The sequence below is a fragment of the Taurulus bubalis genome (genome assembly GCF_910589615.1).
Source record: "Taurulus bubalis genome assembly, chromosome: 11".
Lineage (NCBI taxonomy): Eukaryota > Metazoa > Chordata > Actinopteri > Perciformes > Cottidae > Taurulus > Taurulus bubalis.
Window position 1 is genome coordinate 24,977,754 of NC_136599.1, and position 6,469 is coordinate 24,984,222.

Consider the following 6,469-nt stretch of genomic DNA (forward strand, 5'->3'; position numbering starts at 1 on the left):
CCTTGGAACTAAGTAAACCTAATTTGGAGTTTCATTTTGAAAAGCGACTGTCTGCATGTAAAGTAAAATGTACTTTTTTCTTTTTTAAACAGACTTTGAGTTAAATGCATGTTAGAGAGATTACTTGTCAATCACTTGTCAGTTACATGTCATCTGTGGAGTAAATTTGAGTTTTTGTAGTTTGAGCTGTTTCTTTGGTAAATATTGCTACCTACTAATCACCAGAGAGGGGTTTTTTTTCCAAGGAAGAGGCTCACTAGACACTGTTGAACAACTTAGTGGAAGTTAAACAACTAGATGAATTGGTGAGGAAAAAAAAAGAGTAAACTGTAAAAAAAAGAAGGGGTTTTGACACTTGGGGGCAGCTTAAACAAGCTGTAAATACAACATATTGTAGGGACTTATAGGACAGAATACACGGGGGCCCTTTAAGAGAAGGGGCGTAACCCTGGGCCCTATTCTTCGTAGCTGGCTTACTGAGTTAGCCGGCTTATTTTCAGGATAAGATGATGTAGGTCAGGCTTTTCGGTTCCTTGAAGCAAGTTTAGAAAAATCACCATAGGAACACAGCCAAAAATGTTAACCTGCTCACGCGCAGGCTTTCTGAAATTCACTGGATAAGCTGGCCACACCCATCGGACAAAAATGTCAGCTCCCTTCCTCATTGATGAAGGAGCGATATTAGTTATATTAGTTTTATAGGGAGAGAGTTCTTCCAGATCGCCAAGATCCGTCTTCACATCATCATGACTTCCTGTACGAGCGCTATCGATTCTGCCGACAAGGAATCATGTGTTTACAAGACCTTCTCGAGCCGCGGACGTTGCCACATCCATGATCTATTTCATGTTTAGCAAGTCGGGGAAAACATCGTCCTCCCTGTACTTGGCAATAAATCCATTCAAGCTGCCAAACATTGCATCCGCGGTGATTGACAATAATAGGTTCGTTCGAGATGAGCCAGTTCTGCACAGAATCGATCAATGCATGCCGGTTAGATTTGTGTCCGACTTGATCCTGACTTGATCTGACATCATGCACACGTGGTCAACGTCATTCTCACGAGAGCAAGACGGCCCCCGATTTCAGAGCCAGGCGCCGCAGTAGCTCTCCACCGACTGCGTGGCGCAGTGCATAATGGGAAACGCCTGGCTGTCGCCACATCAGAGAGCCGGCTCAACGAAGCAACAGTCCTGGACTGCTATTCGCATTCGGCCTCAAGAATGCAGCACAGACGTTGCTACTCCTAATGGACACGGTGCTGAGGGACCTGCCGTTCCTGTTTGTTTATCTGGATGACATCCTGGTGGCCAGTTCGTCGAGAGCGGAGCATATGGTGCACCTCCGGACTCTGTTTGGGCGACTCAGCCAGCACGGGTTGATCATCAATCCGGCTAAGTGCCAGTTTGGATTAACCACCATTGATTTTCTGGAACACCGCATCACGAAGGACGCCGCGGTTCCCCTCCCGTCAAAGGTGGAAGCGGTGAGTAACTTTACACGCCCACTACACCATTGTGTAAGCCACAAATCCGACCGCTTTAAATCATTTATTATTGCATGCCTTTTGCTATGGGCAATATAACCCTGACACCTTTTTTTTTTAAAGATATCTTGCACACAACATGCTCACATTCCCTAACATTCTCTTGATTCAACAATGTCTGTGTTTACAAAAGTAAAAATGTGTTTCTGTATAATAATCCTAAAATGCTATTATTAGCTTCTAATAATGAAGCGGATGGGTTTGCATAGTATCAGACGCCAAGAGGCACTGACCAACCTTTTGTATTTGACCAGTTGGGAGTGAGACTGGGTTGCCTTCTCCTACTTATCCGATCCATCATATCAGTGTCATCAACCCTGTTGACGTTGGCGACAGAAGAGTGTTTAATGGCGCAGCTTGCTTTTTTGACCACCCAACCAAATAACAGTAATGACAGTTTTCTGTTATTCTCCAGCAATAATAACAAAGGCAATAAAAGCTTACCTAAAAAAAAACACATTCAAATCATCCACAGTCTGCCTGGCTAAGACCTCGACCACACCCACAGAACCAAAGACGTATTTGTAGCGAGACTCTCACGGTCGGCTGCGCCCCGCGGGGAGGACGAGCCATAATTGCGGTGTTCATTCGCAGACATTTGGCCCAAATGGAGAAAAATTATTTAAAATGACTGTAATGAAGGTCATTATTTGGCTCTCAAATTCGGTCGGTGCTCACAACCCAATCAGGAGGCCACAGGCTATCCGAACACATGCATACAGTAGTAATCTAAATACACCCGCGAGGTGCAGTTTATCTGCAAATTCCCGTGCGCACATACACACAGAAGCACACTGTGACGGTGCGGTTAAATAAACACTACGATGTTTACTGGGCGGCAGGGAGATTTACACGGACTCCATGAGGAAGTCAGTCATCTGAGAGAGAGCTTGAGATCTTTCACAGGGATCAGTGAGGCTGATGGGTTGCAGGCAGGATAGCCCAAGTATCCTTTTCCTGACTGAAAAGTCACTGTTGTTATTTTTCACATGCATACAGCCTCAGAGACACATTCTTAAAAAGAAAAGAACTGAACTCAATTCATATTTCTGGAATGACAGAAATGCAATAAACAAATAGACTGCTCAATGTGGGAAGCACATAAATCCTTCCTCTCTCTCTAGATGTGATGCAGTAAGCTGTAGAGGCACAGCTACAACATTAAAAGGTGAATTTAAGAAATGATGTAAAATCCAATGCAGTTGGAGAGGGTCATTTCCCCAACTTGTACCCAGAGAACGTGACCCCAGACCTGGGTACATTTAGACCATGTGTGCCCTGGAAGTCATCTTCCTTCAAATCACCCTCATGTTCCCCAGTGTCCCTGTTGCTTCCCCTAACACTGACTCAGAGTTCCATGTACTTTGATAGGAGCATTTCCCCAACCGTAACCCAGAGAAAGTGACCTCAAACCTGGGTAAAGTCAGACCATGTGTGCCCTGGAAGTCATCTTCCGCCAAATGACCGTTTAGTTCCCAAGTGTCCCTGGTACTTTGCTAGTGGGACTTCTTTGTCCAATGCAGTTGGAGAGGGTCGTTTCCGCAACGTGTACACAGAGAACGTGACCTTAAACCTGGGTAAAGTATGACAAAGTATGCCCTGTAAGTCATCTTAAACAGGCTGTGCAGTTTCCACCAGGCCAGTGACATTGTCACCCAGCCAGGAACAGAGCAGGACTCAGGGCCCGGCCAAGCCAGGGGGAGATACGGCCAATTACTGATGAAACAGAAGAAAGCTCATTGACATTTCCATAAGAAAATCCTGCCAATACACACACATTCATCATGTTTAAATATGGTACAGGAAATGTCACTTTTCAGACCACATCCCACACCGTCTCAGTTTGTTTATTTTATTTTGCTGTGTGTATATATATGTATATATAAACTCGTGATTATACGTATATCGTCATAGTTATATTTTCCTTAATATTATTATCCTATTTTGTTAAATCTTAATAAACTGCATTTCACATACTATTTTATCTAATATATTTTATTCAAATTTCATTCAATAATTTCTAGTATCTTGTGAAATGTCATCTTATTTCATCTAATTTCATCGCATCGTAACAAACAAACAAACAATAATAGAAATTAAAAAAGCACATTCTCTGTTTCCACATTCCTTTTTTTCAGTACTTCATCCACATTGGCTTTTTCTTTTTTTATTTTATGTATCAGTCCCGGTTGCTCTCAGAGCGATATCTGCTCTGCTCTCTGATTGCAGGACCTTGAAACATGCCAAAATAATGGTCCCGTCTCCTTTTGCGCAGCTGGAATATTCGTACAGTCTCTACGGTTACAGACGTGGTACTTTGAGCGAAATCCGCTGTTGTTAGGGGTACTAAATTAGTTAAATAGTGAAACGTTATAATCGCTCAGTCATGTTGAGCTTACGTAATTATAAAAATACAACAATCTTTTTTTTAATGTAGTTCATCGTTTCTCTTCTCACAAGGGTTTACAGTACTTTAGCCTTTTACATTTATTAAATCGGACCTGTGGTTGATGATCTAGAAGCATTTTAGATTTTTAAAACTCATTTTGGAAAAAAAGGTCAAGTGCGCACTGATATGGAACGCTCTAAATGTAAACAGGCTGTACAGTACTTTATGGCTGAATAAAACACCCCCCGTGACTCACTCTCAACCAATCAGAATGCTTGATTTGATCTACCCGTATTATAAAGGATTTGTAAATATCTACAGGGTTCCAGCTCGTTGATCGCTCCCCTCGGGGATAATTGAGCAATTATAGTTGGCCCTGACTCCTCTCTGATTTTACGATATGTGTGCATAGATCTTTTGCGTGTGAAGTTGCATCTTGCACAGGTATTTGCTGCACTTTACAGTTCTGCTTTAACAACATTATTTAACTGAGACAAGGCGTGTGTAAAAAAAAACTCGTAAAACCTTCACAAAAGTGTGTTGCAAAAGCAGGTTATGACAAATGAGGTCCACAGAGGCTCTGTGGCTTCGGGTCCATTACCGTAGGCTTTATTATAACTGGAAGGGACTCTATGGTCTACTGTAAAAGTGGTGTTTGCACAGGCAAGCATGTGGGAGAATCTGTTCTGTTATAATAACTAAATGCATCTTACATACAGCCTGCACTTTGCAGCTGACATGGATTATATTGGTTCAGGAATTGCTCAATGTAGCATTATGCAGCGACATGCCCGGCATTTTACTTATCAGCCCCACAATCTTCTCCTACGGTGTGTATTTGACTGGATGCACACACAACGTTACCTCCAGCATTGTTATTGCACCTTGTACAAGCACACGGTGTGTGGCAAAGTCGGTTTGGATATGTGAAAGACTGTGTGGGTTGCCAATGTCCCCGCTCTATTCTCTGCTTTTGGGTTAATAGTTGACTTTCTCTGTTTACAGCAGAGGGCCTCCCAGCTTGCTTTTAATGGACTGAATTTTGACGATTGGCCAAACAGCTCCACCCCGCAGTTTAAGGTGCTAAAACTGCCATAACACACACAGACAGTCTCTCACACACACACACACACACACACACACACACACACACACACACACACAAAACGGCCCGGGCAAAGATGTGCAATTTTGGGGTCGGTGGGGTGATTGTTGAACTTGGGTGGTGCCTTTCAAAATGCAGCTCATTACAGTTCACTGACGACCTGCGTTATAGTATTTAATCCACTGGAACGAGCAATAGCAAACAGAAACGCTTGCATTGACCAGTTTCACCGCTGTCATCAGATAAAGGTTGTCTGTGGACTTTTGCTGTGATTTGAACATCATTATCGATTCCAGCTATTTGTCCCACAATCAGCTTGAGATAAGGGGGTTGATATTAGCGCGTAGTTGGGCTCTTTACTTTTTGAGGTAGCAATACCTCAACATCAAATACCCCACGAAGTCCTGCATTTCATATTTTTCCTTTTGAGTATTATATCCAAAAATTGCTTAAAGTTCCTATGAGGACATTTAAGTATGTGTTGATTTTGGCGGTCCCTGTGGACAAAGGTGGTAGTGTTTTGTTTCCGAGCACCAGAGTCCCTTTAGAAAACTTCTCATTTTACTGCAGCAGGGTCTAATAGTCTGCCCCATCATGCAACATGTCCCTTTTAGAGTGCTTGTGTCGTCATATTATTGCATTATCATTTTTGATGCAGTAGCATGTATAATGTGACATAGGGAGATCAGGGAACATCAAACTACTATAGATATATCTAAACGTATAGTAATGCGTCATATTTCACAGGCTAATTAGAGACGTTTCAGCGGCTACTGCCCTGAATAACATCACATTCTGCATGCATATTCATGGTCTCCTGAGGATGATGGTCACCATTGTCAGTTCAACATTTCCCATTGAGCTTTCTGGTCACCCTTCACATTTCCCCTGGTGCTGTCATGACTCCAAAATGTCCACTTGTGTGCAAGAAACCAAATCAAAATCGAGTGGCCAAATTGCAACGACCTCTCTCAACTTCCCTGAGCTCTCCTCTTGAGCCGAACTCAAGCCAAAGTTTATTTTTTTGCTTGTTTGTCTTTTACGCACAAGACATCCAAGCACATTCATGCTCCCACCGAGATAAACCCTCTTAATCTGATCAACCACATAACTGCTCCTCTAAAAGCCGCCCCCACAGAACAAACTACTACTTGTAAGGCAGTACATTGAATTGAATCACTACATAAACATCCAGGCAACTACGCATCCAAATCCAATCCAAGTGCTGACTGGGGCTGATTAGAAAGGCATTGCCTCCGTGTTCTAAACAAGAGTTTGGGCTCAGTTGCAGCAGCACACGAGGCCAACGATCCCAGTCATTAAAAAATAAAGCAACAGTAAATTATATCCTGAATGGCTGCCATTCCTTTTCTGCTTTTTTTCTCTCTCTGTTTTTCATACAGATATCCTGCCATTATTATACCATATA